General features: G+C 49.8%; 1 protein-coding gene across 1 annotated transcript in view; it reads right to left on the minus strand.

Annotated features, from left to right (window-relative positions):
• Positions 1 to 1,206, minus strand: part of Src (SRC proto-oncogene, non-receptor tyrosine kinase) — a 53,774-nt gene extending 52,568 nt beyond the window's left edge. The window contains exon 1 of the mRNA XM_029557492.1: positions 495 to 1,206. The gene's annotated coding sequence lies outside the window, so the exon portion shown is untranslated. The remainder of the gene's footprint in view (positions 1 to 494) is intronic.
• Between the last annotated feature and the right edge of the window lie 13,363 nt (positions 1,207 to 14,569).

Raw genomic sequence — 14,569 nt, forward strand, 5'->3', positions numbered from 1 at the left:
GGGCGTGCGGCTCTGGCGGACGGCGGCCGGGTGGATTCCGGGCCGGGAGAGACAGACCGAGAGAAAGGGAGGAGGCGGCGGCGGCGGGAGAGGCGGAGGGAGCGCGGGAGGAGGGGCCGCGGCCGAGCGAGGAGGAGGAAGGAGGAAGCGCGGACCCCGCGGAGACCCGGGTACACCGCGCAGCCCCAGCCGGTCCGCCCCCGCGACGCCCAGCACCCGGATCCCACCGCGCCTAGGCGACCCCGTGCACCTGGACCCCAGCCGCCTCTCCGCGTCCTCCTCGCCCTGCGCCAGGCTACGCCGCCCGGGTCCACTTTAGAATTTAACCCTAGCTACCTGAGCTGCGCAGCGATGCTCAAGCCCATCTTATGGACGCACATGCCGAAGCACTGTCCACACCGGCCTTGCCTTGAGTAGCTTTATCGGGGTACAGGAGGGACAGTGTAGGGAGGCGCGACATCCAAGTTAAGATGTATCGAGGGGTGAAATTGTACCTCATTGTGTGACCCAGGCTGGCCTTGAACTTGCGGTGATCCCCCTGCCTATGCCTCCCGAGGCAGATCAAGCCTAAATTCACTTTCAGCACATAAAAAGACAAATGTATACTTGGCCATCCAACTGGGGAGGAGGCAGCCGGTGTGCACGTAACAAGCCGCTGAGGACATGTGGACCCAGCAGGACAGGAAGTAGAGTAGGAAAATGGGGCAATAAGGAAATGCCGCTGGAGACAGGCCACAAAGGTACCACCACCAGCCGCAGCCCGGGGGGCCAGAGCGGCCCTGTTGGGGGCGGGGCCCCATCCTCCTTGACTCCTCCCTTATCCTCTGGAGAATGGACCTGAATCCAGCTATCAAGGTACTACCACCGTCTGCTTCTGTGGTCCTTCTTTGAGAGTGCCTCCGTCTCACTGGTTGGAAACAGACCCAGCCAGGTTAAAAAGACACCAGGCCTGGGCTTCCCCTGAACAGAGTCCCTACCAAGGAGCAGGTCAGGTCACACCCTAAGGGTGCAATCTACCCCACCGCCCAGGAGGCCAGGAAAGAGCAAATCCTGGAGCCAGACTCATCTGAGTTCACATCTAGGCCATGTGCTGCCTCAGGGTATGTTCAGTCCACCAGCTTCCCATTCCTGCCCCCTTTCCTGTGAACCAGGATCAGGCAGGGACTGACAAAGAATTAACAAGTACAAGTGTGGCCAGGCTAGCCCAGAGACTGGTAGCTCTCTTGGTGATAAACTGAGTCCAGGGGATGGGAAGGGACTGCTCTGGGTCCCTGAGGAGCAGCAGGTGGACTAGCCACTCTTGTTTGCAAGGCTGGCTTAAAGATTAACTACTGTTTCCCAGGACTCCTTAGGGCCAAGCCTGGCTGGAGGAGCAGGTTTCTCTGCCCTCCTGTGCTCCTAAGACATGTCTAAATGCCTTTATTGACCACGCTGGGCTGGGGGCAGGTGGATACTCTTCCTGCAGTGTACTGGGGCTGGCTCTCACTCACATTTACCATGTTGATAACCTGACATCAGCCTCACTGGAAATGTTTTCTCTTTGAAAATTGGGGAATGTAATAAATCAAGCCTTTGCTTTTCCTTCCCGAGTTGGTTGTTAAATATTTGCCAGCCTATCACTAAATCCATCCCCAAAAGTTCAACAGGAAGCTTTGGGCGTTTCTAGAACTAAGATAATAGAGGGCTTCAAAGCACAAGCTTTGGATTCATAGATCTAGGTTGAGGCCGGCCTCAACTCTACCACTTTACAAATATATGAATGAAAGCCATTTTTTCTGAGCCTCAGTATGCTAACCTGCAAAACAAATGAAGACAGCAGGGCCTCGGAAGGCTCATGTGAGGATTCTGGGAGGTAAGGTATATTTGGCACATGTGACTTCTATTCACAGCCTTGCACTCACAGATGCTGCTGGCTCTGCAGCAGAGGTAGTCTTCCACCTGGAGCTACTTTAGTTTTGAGGGTTCAGCTGCAGCAAGGTTCTTAAAGGAAGTGGCCCGCACAATGGTTTCATTTTTTGAGCTTTTGGGGTGCTCTTTATTTTTAACTATCCCTCTGGGCCTTTGCTTAGGCCATAACCCCCTACTAGGAATGCCCACCCCATCACCAGCCTCCCAACCCAAGGGCTTTGGTAAGGGTTACATCCTCCAGGACATGCTTCATGACATACTCCTGATAGAGGTATATATATCCCAAGTCCATTCTGGGTCTGTCTGTCCTCACCCTGAGGGCAGGGACCAAGGCTTGGCCCATGCCCAGCAATGAGATGGCACTGGCCAACTGACTGTGGAGAACACACTGCAGTGGCATCCGTAGACAAGTTCTCTTTCCATCACTGACTGTGGCTCTGCCCTCTGTGGGCCTCAGTTTACCTATTAGTCAAAGGAGGGTGACCAGCTCACCAATTTTCAGGATTATGCAAATAAGAGGGTTGTATTGCTGGTCTGGCCTGGTAGACAAATGACTGTATGCATTATTTTGCTTAAAATATTGTGTTAATAAAACAGTAACTTCATGCTTGATGTCTGCAAACCATTATGAAATGAACAGGGCCAGGTTGGGAACACCAACAGGGCCCCATCTCCCAGCACCAGTCACCAGCACCTGATAGGTTGTTTATTCATTTGCTTATTTTTTAGGTGGCTTTCACTCTATAGCCCACACTGGCCTCAAACTCTTGACAATGCCCGTCTCAGCCTCCCAAGAACTGGGAGCTGACTTGCTTAGCTTTGGCAGCCTCTGCGTATGTCATCATCCTTTAAAAGGAAAGCATACCAGCAATGTAGAGGATGGCTCAGTGGGTAGGAGCACTTGCTGCACAAGCATAGGATCTGAGTTGGAATCTCTAAAACCAACATAAAAACTGTGCACGGTACATATAGCTGTAACCCCGGTGGTGGGTCCCAAGCATTCATTGACCAGCCAACCTCACCAGAAAGGTGAACTTCAGGTTGAGTGAGAGACCCTGTCTGAAGGGAAGAAAGCAAAAGACACCGGGTGTCCTGACCTCTGCACATGCATATGCACACCAGGTGTACACATCCAGACACATGCATGCACACCCATACACAACACAGGCTTTTTTTGGTTTTTTTGAGACAGGGTCTCCCTGAAGCCCCAGCTGGCCTGGAACTTGCTATGTAGACCAGGCTGGCTTTGAACTCAGAGATCCTTCTGCCTCTGCCTCCTGAGTGTTGGGATTAAAGGCATGTGCCACCATGCCCTGCTCAACAACACACACATTTTAAGAGGGGTAGAACACTGATTGCACATAATGCTCTGTCTCAGACTCCTCTTCCTTCTATGGAGAGAGAAGGTCAAAGCTGTCCCTAAGGGCAAGATACAGGATGGAAGTGTTGTGGAGGCCTGGCCCCACACACCTGGCAATGGACCTGTCACATGGGATCAGGGACACTGTCTGTCCACCCTCACTCAGAGCTCTGGTGGCCCTGGTCATGAGTAGCTGATCAAGTGAGCCTAGCCCCAGCCCAGCTCACTCTCAGAGCAGTGATTGGGAAGCCAGACCCAACACAGGCACAGGGAAATTCTAGCCTAGCCCTGCCATTCCCTACATGTCAGTAGCTGACTACTCCAAGCCATGGGGCTCAAGACCATAGGGTAGAGTGAAGGGGTAGGCAGCCTCCAGCCTCCAGCCTGAAACTGGTGGATAAGCTTGGCTCTCTCTCTCCCTGGCTCTGAACTTCACAGTTTACACAAAACTATCCCAATCCAGCCCCTTTCAACTGCTGAGGCCTCCCTCAGGACCAGGTCTCCTTCTCTGTCAGCCTACTTTCTGACACACCTCCACCAAGCAGTTCATTCCTGCCCAGAGCCTTTGTACTGGCTGGTCTCTTCTGGAGTGCTTCCACCCCCAGTCCACTCTCTCTTCCACTGGTACTTTCTGAGCTTCTAGAAGGTGCCAAGATCTGGGCCTGGTGCTAGGGATACAGCCTAAACAAATCAGGTCTGGTATGTGAGTTGGAGGAACCCAAAGTAAGGGATGGGACGAGCATAGGGGGGTGGGGTGTGTGGCCGACCTGATGTGTTTTGGTATGCATAGAGTCTGAGGAGTTGGGACAGGTATGCAGGCAGAGGGACTGTGTGTAGAAACTGTTAGTGGGATGGTGGTGTGCTGGGGAGTGGGATGGCAGTGTGCTGGGGAGTGGGGCGGGTAAGGTGGGAAGGATGTGACTGAAGTGAACCTGGGGCCTCTCCTATGACCTGAGAAGCCAAGATCAGCAAGTGCAAAGGCCTCTGGCTTGGCTTCTTTCCCAGTAACAGTGGGAAGACATGGAGAGTGGTGAGCAGAGAAGTGGAGAGTTGTGGAGAGAGCAGGCAGGAGCAAGAGTCTGAGGCCTTGTGGAGATGGATGGCAGGCACAGCCTTGACTAGGCAGGAACAAAGCTGAGGCAAAAACCTGCCCTCCACAGTGTGCCCATGAGCACAGATCCGTGTTGTAGCGAGGCCAAGCATTTCAGAGACCTAAAAACCCAACACAGTGAAGAAATAGTTCAGCCTCCTACAAGCCAGAAAGCAGCCAGAGCCATGAGCTAGCCACCAGCAACTCCCTCCACCATTAGCGACTGGCCAGGGAAGCCACGCCCTTCCCAATGACTAGGGAGACAAACGTGGAAAACGCCATAGCTCTTGAGTGTAAGCAAGCCTGTCGTCCCAGCGCCCTCAGGAAGCTGAGGCAGAGGAATCACAAATTCAAGGCCTATCTGGGTTACAGTGGTAAGATCAGCCTGGGCAAATTATTGAGAATCTGTCTTAAAATGAAAAGAAGAAAAAAGACTGGGGATGTAGCTCAATGGTAAAGTGTTTGCCTAGCACAAATGAGGGGCTCCAGCTCTGGAAAAACAAATTAGACTTTCCTGCCCAGCCCCACCAGGCTCCCTAGGAGCACAAATCCCAGGAAACAGACAGCCTCCCAAGGTCACTTTGGGTTTGGGGTGGTGGGAGCTCCAGCCCAGGCCTCAGCATGTCTGTGAGGAAAGATGAAAGAAATCAGGCTCTTGCCTGACAAGAGGGCAGAGGGCAGGCTGGAAGTCTGCCGCAAGAGCAGAGCCGCAACACCCCCGCACCCCGCCTTGAGAGCTGCTTAGAAGCCTACTGAGAAAAGGATACGGTCTCTGCTGGGGGGCTTGGAAGAATGTTACAAAGACAATGTGCTCTGTGAGGGACAGGATGAGTAGAGCCTTAGCAGCCTGTCCTGGGTTCTGGGTGGAGCAGATTCCTCCTTCATTAAGCGATAGGAGATACCTTTATCCCCTGGTATGGATGAGAAATGAGGCTCCGAGCCAAGATGTGATGGCTACACAGTGAGGAAGTGCAGAATTCAGACATCACTAGTCTGGACTCAGACCCTGCCCCACCCAGGACTCACAGCAGCCCTCCCTCAGGACTTCCTCGATCTTCCCCAGGTCCCCCAGCACTCGGAGATGGAATGCAGCTATCTTTGCATTGTGCTCAGTAGAAAAATGGACTACTCCCCCTGGGGGGAGGGGCACTGGCCCCACCTCTCCCTGTGGGCCTGGTAGAGATTTCCTACCAAAGAGATCTGAGTGTAAAAGGCTGGGAGAGTAACTAACTGCATGGTGGACACACCCGAGCAACACTTGAAGTCAAGTGACCAAGGGCAGCATCAACAGTGCCCAATCACCTTGATATCTTGTGCTCTTGGCATGATGTCATGGGAATAGCATTTCCCTCCCAAACCCAAGAATCCCCGCCTAACTATAAGCAAAAGAGGAGACAAATTCCAAAAGATCTGCCTTCTGCAGAATGCCTGGCTTGTCCCAGCATGCTGTAAGTTTAGTACTCAGGAGTTGTAGGCAGGAGGATCATTCTTGGCTACATAGTGTGTTCAAAGCTGACCTGGGCTATGTGAGATCCTGTCTCAAAATTAACAAACACTACCTGGCTCGTACTCAAAACCACCCTGACCACCAAAATTAAGGAAAATCTGAGAAGCCAAAAGGAGCCTGAGGAGATAGAAGGGCACTGGGTAGGGCTGGGTATGTGACTCTGGTGGGAGAGTGTCTGCCTACCAGGCATGAAACCTGGGGTCCCCAGCACCACATAAACCAAGGGTGATTGTGCTCCTCTGTAATTCCAGCATTTGGGAGATGGAACAAGAATAAGAAATTTGAGCTTGGACCTGGGGAAGAGGCTCAGCAAGTAAAAACACTTGCCTGACAATCTGAGGTCTAGCCTCAGAACCCATGTAAAAAGCCAGGTGTAGTAGCATCAACATGTAATCCCAGCAAGCTGGGAGGTGGAGACGGGAGAATTGCACAGAAACTTGGAAGTTCGTGAGGCAGCAAGCCTGGAGTATACAGCACAGCCACAGCAACAAGAGAGACCCTGCATCAACAAGGTAGGAGGAGACAACTGACTTCCCCAAATTGTCTTCAGACCTCCACGTTTTTGCATGGCACTCCAAGGACCCACATTCACAAACTTACACAACCATACCTACGGGCACACAAAATAATTTTCTTAAAGTTCAAGGTTACCATCAACTACATAACAAGTTCGAGGCCAGCCTGGACTACTACATGGGACCCTGCTTCTGAGCGAGAGTGAGAGCGAGAGCTAGAGAGAGAGAGAGGGAGAGAATGAATCAGGAGAAAGCTAAGAGGCATGATTAAGCATGGTCTTCAGTAACTATGTGCAGACTGACTGGTTAACTGGATTGTGTACCACACTGATATAGCTGTTGATAAGGAAATTAATGGCAAAATTCGTTCCCTGGTGTTACTGGAATTTTGGGGGGTCATTTTGTGGTCACCAGATCATGCAGGGAAATCAGGGTCCCCTCATAGGATTCTTAGTCTCATTAATAAAAGAATTTAAGAATGGATTCAAACAGAAGCTTGAAGAAAATTTTATTATCATTTAAAAGAACACCCATCCCCCACCGTCCCACCCCACCCAGGCAAGCTGTCAATCTCAGCAGCTTGTCTCCCAGCAACTTCCAGGAGAAGGGAGAAGGAAAATACCCATCCCTTTTAAGCCACACAGAGGTCAGACACATGGTGGACTCACAGCCACAGGCAGGGAAGGGAGCGTTAGATAAAAAGCAAAGAAACCCAAAATGTTGGGGAAGCCCAAACTTGCTTAAAAAAGAGAAAAGAAAAGGAGGGGTTGTGCTTTTCTGAAGATTTCAGAAAAGCAGACAGACTTAATGAAAGTGCATGTCTGTGGCTAGGTAAACTACTATACTAGGGGAGGAAATTCTGGACAGGAAAAGCACATGATCTCATTAAAGCACTAAGTATTCAGCCCATCTTTTAGCATGGCTTAAGGTGAACCCACCTTGCTACGGATGGTCCCTTGGGCCAGGTGATTGACCCAGCCCAACTGAAATGTTAGGTCTCTAGCCAGGCCAGAGAATTCTATTCTCTTGACCAGAAGGAGTTTTCTCTTAACAGGCCTTCCCTGTTACTCTGACATTGGTACCAGCCAAGGCTGCCATTCAGAGCTGTCTCTAAACATTCCTGCTAAAGCTAGGGAAACTGAAAATAGAAGTGACTGCCCAAGATCATGCTGCAAGTTCATAATAGAACCTAGACTACAATCAAAGTTTCACAATGTCACAGAACTTATTAACTGTCTAGTGTATACAAGAGACCAGCCTAGGGCCTCATGGTGGTGAAAATAGAGGGGAGGGTCAAGGATTTGTCTGTGTCGGCAGATCCTCTGAACCAGGTCTCCAGGGACACAGTCCTGTCTTGGTGGGTTCCCAAGCAGGAAAGAGAAAACACTGTGAACAGGCACTTTGGTCACCTGGAGGCCAGTCCTGGCCATCTCCACACCCACAAGACTTCCAGAGCCCTATACTGCTTAGCAGACAGAAGGCTCAGGACAGAAGCCTATGGAGGTACCAGCACTGCAAGGCCTCATGCACAGCAAGTTCTCAATAGTCAGAACTATCCCAGTATGTCCTGGGCACTGCAGGAGCTCAGAGAGGGTTTTGTTTGTGTGTTTGTTTTCTTTTTTCACTTGACCTTGGCAGGAGATTCTCAGAGAGCTTCTCAGACAGGTGACATTTGGGTCAGGTCTTGAAGAATGAGGAGTTTACCAGACTGAGGGGGCCTGGTAGCTGTAGGCCCATCTTCCCTAGCTCACAGTCTGGTCCTCCCAAAGGAGATTATCCAGAACCCACCTCTGTGGCTCCTTCCCAACTTCCTTTGAGTCTAGGGTTCACCACTGCCTGAGCCAAAGATCTGGAGCAGCAGGGGCCAGGCTGGGGTGGGGGTGAGCTGAAGCAAATCAGGGCCTGTCAAGAAGGGAAGCCAAACTCTGCCTCCCACTCACCAGCTGAGTGTGGCAGTACCACTTCCTCCTTGTGCTCTAGTTTAGGGATTACCAGGACAGCTGGGGGTGGAGGGGCTTGGTGCCCCAGGGGCTGGGCCTGGAGCCTCCAGGACTTCCCCAGCCACTTCTAGACTCCCAAGTCTGCTGATGATGGATCATCCCAGGATCCCATTCCCATCGTATAGGCTCCTTCTTCCTGCCTTTGAAAGTATGCTGTATAGTATGTAAATGTGCCTTCCTGCCGCCTCTCTTCTGGTCCAAGGCCACCCCTGGCTACTTCTAGACATCTTCTACAGAGACCACCCTCCTTGTCCATCCATATATACTGCATGTCAGACCCTGTACTGCATTGGGAATAGATGCAGCAGTTGACTAAACTGACCTGGTCCATACCCTTTGGAACTTGGGCCTTTAATCCTTACATCCTGTGTGTGCAGACCCCAGCCCTATATAGCCTGTGCACAGGGTAGCCTTGGTCAGTCCCTTCTCTCTGGCCAGCATTGAACCCTCAGCTCAATGAAGAGGTGCCCTGTCCAGGGAGCCTTGGGAAACAGATGGGGTAAATGGGGCCAGTTATCCCACCCTGCTCTACTCACCCCAGTATAACCCCATCCAAATAAAGGTCCTCTACATGGAACCAGTAAAATGCACACACAGGCTCTGATTCAGTAGAATTTCTGTTCAGAAACAAATATAGGTCCCATAGAAGGGGACCTCTGGTCCTTGTTTCTCTGATTTGCTTCCTGAGAATAACTTATGGTGGTTTCATTATTATTATTATTACATTTCATTTTTATTTACTTTACACACACACACCATAGTGTGTTTGTGGAGGTCAGAGGTCAACTCGCAGGCATCTGGTTCTCTCCTTCCACCCTGTAGGTTTTAGGGCTCAAACTCAGGTTGTCAGGCCATGTGGCAGGTGCCTTCACCTACTGAGGTACCACAACTGCCTTGGTAGTCAATTTTGTTGTTGTTTGAGGCAGGGTCTCATTATTCCAGCTTGACCTCAACTCATAGCAAACCCCCTGCTTCAGTCTCTGAGTACTGGGATTATAAATATGAGCCATCATGCTTGGCTTTTTAAATGTTACAATATTAATTCCTTTTTTTTTGGTCTTTTTGAGACAGGGTCTTCCTGTAGTCCCAGCTGGCCTAGAACTCGCTACATAGACCAGGCTGGCCTCAAACTCACAAAGATCCACCTGCCTCTGCCTCCCAACTGCTCAGACTAAAGGCATGTGCCACCACACCTGGCCCTATATATTTTTTTAAGATTTTATTGCCAAGCATGGTGACACATATCTTTAATCCTAGCACTTGGGAGACAGACGCAGGTGGATCTTTGTGAGATTGAGGCCAGCCTGGTCTGCATAATGAGTTCCAAGCCAGCTGAGGTTATAGGGAAACCCTGTTTCCAGAAAAATGATTGTATTAATTTTTATTTTATGCATGTATGTAGGTGCACCACATGTGTGCTTGGTGCCTGAAGAGGCCAGAAGAAAGTGTTAAATCCCCTGGAACTGGAATTAAGGTAATGTTGGCCACCATGTGACCACCATGTGGGTAGTGGGAACCAAACCCAGGTGCTCTTAACCACTGAGCCATCTCTCCAGCACCCCCCCCCCATTAATGTTTTGAGAAAATGTGGACATAGGGAAAATAGAAGGGGTTAGACTGTGTTCTCAGCAGGTGTCCTGGGCCGGGAAGGATGCCGAGATGAGCTTAATAACTTTCTCTTTGCTGCTTCCTTCTGTGCTGGGTTCTGTTTTTTGAGATAAGGTTTCATGTAGCCCAAGCTGTCCTTAAACTCACTAAACTCAAGGATGACCTTGAACTTCTAACCCGCTTCCTCCACCTCCGAATACTGGGACTATAGGCTGTACCACCATACTTGGCCAAAAGATAGGACATGAATGTTTGAAGAAGTAAAGGCCTTCTTTAAGTTTTCTACAGTGAGCTCACTTCCCTGGGCCATAGAAATAGTATTACTGGGGCTGGAGAGATGGCTTAGCGGATAAGAACATTGACTGTTCTTGCAGAAGACCTGGGTTCAAATCCCAGCACCCACATGGCAGCTAACAACTGTCTATAACTCCAGTTCCAGGGGATCTGACAGCCTCTTCTGTCCTCTGTGGGCATTGCATGGCACGGGTACATGTACCTACATGCAGGCAATACACACATACACATAAAATAATAAATAAAAAAAATATATATTTTAAATAGTATTATTTTTAAGTGCCAGACCAGGGATGTGAGTCAATGGTAAAACACTTGTCTAGTATGAGTGAGGCCTTAAATTCAATCCCTAGGACTACAAAAATGATGATGATGATGATGATGATGAAACAAAAGTCTTAGTCACCACAGAGTGGTACATGGCTGTAATCTCAGCACTTGGGAGATGGAGGCAGGAGAATCACGAGTTCAAGGTCATCCTTAGCTACAAAGCAATTTGAGACAGGACTACAAGAGACTACTTCCAGTCTCAAAAAAATAAAAAAGAGCCAGGTGTGGTGATGCACACCTTTAATCCCAGCACTAGGGAGGCAGGGGCAGGCAGATCTCTGTGAGTTCAAGGCCAGCCTGGTCCACATAGCAAGCTTCAGGTCAGGTGAGGCTATAGGCAGACCCTATCTAAAAAAATAAAAATAAAATAAATAAAACAGTAAGAGGCTCCATGGGGCTTGGTCAGCCTCCCTCGCTCCATCTCTACCTGCTGTCTCACCTTTCCGCGTTGCCCTTGCTTTCTCTCTGCTAGCCTGTGCTTGCCTCTTCTCCCTGATTAGCTCCTGATGGCTCTTAGGCCCTCCCTGGGTCTCCTAGCCTGGGTTCCAGCCTCATGGACCACACTTGCATCCTCATGAGAAATTAATTGGGACCCAAATGTTGTTCCAGCATGCCAAGAGTCCAGGGTAGAGGTTGGGGTCAGGTCAGCTTTGAGCCCCAGCATTGCTCAGACCACATCCTGGCTTTGACAGGGCTTGTTGAGACAGGAATCTGGCCCTGGATTCCCCAGGATGGCAGGAACAGTGTCAGGCAAGCTCAGCCCTGGCCTGAGGCTACATAGTAGCTCTAGCTCACAGAGAGGGAACCCAGACAGCCACTCCATCCTGGGTCATGCCTGTGTCTAGCCTCACCTTCTCCAGAGACCCTGCCAGTTCAGGGAGGAACCATTGGGTGAGAATCCCTGAGAAGCTGTAAGGAGCCCAGACCTGCCTCAGCCACCGGGAGCCACAGGTCTGACTATAAACTCTCCATTCAGGTGGCTGACTTAGGGAGGCCCAGGGCCGGCAGAAAGGGTCCTCGCTACACCCCAAATCTGCTGTTTGTGGTCTGTGCTCAACTTTTCATTGCAACTACCTCTCAATAATGAAGTATTATTTAATCATCTACTAGTAAAATTAGTGGTGCTTGAACTGGCTTATCCTTACCTAGCCTTCCCATTCCTGGAGCTGTAGGCATCTATACCTGCTGGGCCTTAGGTGTGGGGCCTCTGAGTCATCCAATTCAGCAAACACATGTGGAACTCTCTGAGTCAACATGAGGAATCTTGCCCCCAGGAGACAGCAGGAAGGTGCAGTCCTGGGCAGCCCTACCTGGGGCCAGAACTGCACAAGCTAGGTCCTTATCTACCCAGCACCAGAAACTCCAGGCCCAAAAGGATTAGGAACGTCCCTGGGTCACAAAACCCTGCTCTGGTCATCAGGCAGAGGCCTCAGGAGCAAACGAAGAGCGGTCAGTGTGGGTTTGGTGGGGACACACTGGTGCATTAAACACAGCTTTCTCCTGCCTGGGTGGGGCTCACAGGTTGCTATCATGTGAAATGGTGGATAAAGCAGAGAATAAACCCACTGGGACAGAAGGTCAGATTATGTTACCACCATGATGTATTGATAAGTGGATAGAATGAGGAGGAAGCCAGGCGCTCTGAGGACAGGAGGTCAGGAGGGCTCCTCAGAGAGGAGAACTTTGAGGAAGCTTGAAGGATAAGGAGGACTTCTTTTGTGAACTTGACACACCTGGGAAGAAGGAACCTCAATTGGGAAATTTCTTCTGTCAGATTAACCTGTGGCCATGTCTGTGGGCATTTTCTTGATTGTCGGGTTATGTGGAAGGGCCCAGCCCACTGTGGGCAGTACCATCTTTGGGCAGGTGATCCTGGGCTATGTAAGAGAAGTAACTGAGCAAGCCACCAGTAGACTGAAATCTACTTCAGTTCCTGCCTCAAGTTTCTGCCTTGGCTTCCCTCCATGACTGATGTGAAATAAACCTTTTCCTCCCTCAAGTTGCTTTTGGTCTGTGTTGTTTGTTTTTGGGGGTTTTTGGGTCTTTTTGAAGCAGGGTCTCCCTATAGCCCTAGCTGTCCTGGAATTCACTATGTAGACCAGGCTGGCCTTGAACTCACAGAGCTCAACCTGCCTCTGCCTCCCAAGTGCTGGGAGTACAGGCGTGCGCCACCATGCCCGGCTGTTTGGTCAGTGTTTTATCACAGCAATAGAACAGGTCAGGACTTGGTACCAGAGAGTGGGCTATTGCTATGACAGTCTTGACCATGTTGTCTTGGGGAGTGTTGTGGAAGTGTTTGGAGCTTTGGGCTACAAAAACAATTGAGTGCTTAGAGCTTAGTGAGCTGTTCTGTGGGACTTGGAAAAATGCAGAAGGTGGAGACGTGGCTTGTGCTGTTTCAAGGGAAACAAAGACTATCAGGGCTGTTTGTATGATTTTTTTTTTTTTTTTTTTTTCTGTAGCTCCAGCTGTCCTGGAACTCGCTATGTAGACCAGGCGGGCCTTGAACTCCCAGAGATCTGCCTGCCTCTGCCTGCCAAGTGCTGGGATTAAAGGCATGCGCCACCACGCCCAGCTTGGTATTTAGAGCTTAGTGAGCTGTTCTGTAGGAACTTGGAAAATAATGCCAAAAGAAGTGTAGGTAACAGAGGCCTGGCTTGTGACATTTCAAGGGAACTAAAGACTTTATATGGCATTTTGAATTGAGAATCTGTGGTTTCTGCTTGACTGAGGCTGAAAATCAGTTGTGGTTAAGAAGAGACCAGAACCACTGGTGTGAAGCCTTTGCTTTACTGGGACAATTGATGCTGATCAGCAAAATCACCTATGAATAAGAAGAGACCAGTATCATTGAGTTGAAATCTTCTGGAAAATATTTCCACAGGGTGAGTGCATAGAAGCTGTGGTCCAGAGAGGGCCCTGAGCCTCCATCTCAAACTGGAAGCAGGACTTGGTAATGTATAAGAATCTCCTGCGTGGTGTTGAAGGCACTAAAGGGTCATGGAGAGAATCTGAGGCTTTGCATTCTGAGAGACAAGAACAGCCCATTGGGGAAGATGCAGCCTCAGTTTCAATAGAGACCCCAGCATATTGGAGATGTCAGGACCATGGACAACCACTAAGGGCAGCTGCCAGCCTGGAATGGAACCTGCCTGAGTCTAAGAGACAAGCTGTGTGTGCTATGGACAGAAGAGAGAGACATGAAACTGCCCAAGCCCTTTGGAGTTCAGAAGATCATGAGTGAATCCCAGATGTCCAGCCTTGAGCTACTTTGCTGATTTTGGTTATGCTTAAGTGTTCCCAATTCATCCCTTTTGAAATAAGACAGTACTTGTTTTGGATTTTGCAGGAGTCCGTAGTTAAGAGACTTTTAAAAGAGACTGAACTTTTAAAATGTTGAACTTTTAAGGACTGTGGGGCTTTTAAAAAGTTGTACTGTTTGATATTGTGATATTAATATTAACATGAGATCTTGGAGACAAGAAATGGAAAAGTTATGGTTTAATAGTGATGTATTTGTATGTTGACAAAGGGTCAGTTGTGCTACATAATTCAGTTGTCGACTAGAAACACCTGGGAAGAGAGAGCCTCAATTGGGGGATTTCTTCTGTTGTATTAGCCTGTGGGCATGTCTGTGAGGCATTTTCTTGATTGTTGGGTGAGGCAGAAGGGCACAGCCCACTGTGGGTGATGCCATCCCTGGATAGATGGGCCTGGGCTGTGGAAGCAAGAGGGCTGAACACAGGCTAAGTAGGGCAAGGCAGTAAGCAGCATTCCTCCACGGTCTGCGCTTCAGTTCCTGCCTCCAGGTTCCTGCCTCGGCTTCCCTCAGTGTAGAACTATAAACTGTAAGGTAAAATAAACCTTTTCCTCCCCCATGTTGTTTTTGTTGAGTGTTTTATCACAGTAACAGAGAGTAACTAGGACACTAGAGATGAAGTTGGGGCCTTAGCAGGG

The sequence above is a fragment of the Nannospalax galili genome, unplaced genomic scaffold, assembly GCF_000622305.1.
Source record: "Nannospalax galili isolate Female #2095 unplaced genomic scaffold, S.galili_v1.0 scaffold228, whole genome shotgun sequence".
In the NCBI taxonomy this organism is placed as follows: domain Eukaryota; kingdom Metazoa; phylum Chordata; class Mammalia; order Rodentia; family Spalacidae; genus Nannospalax; species Nannospalax galili.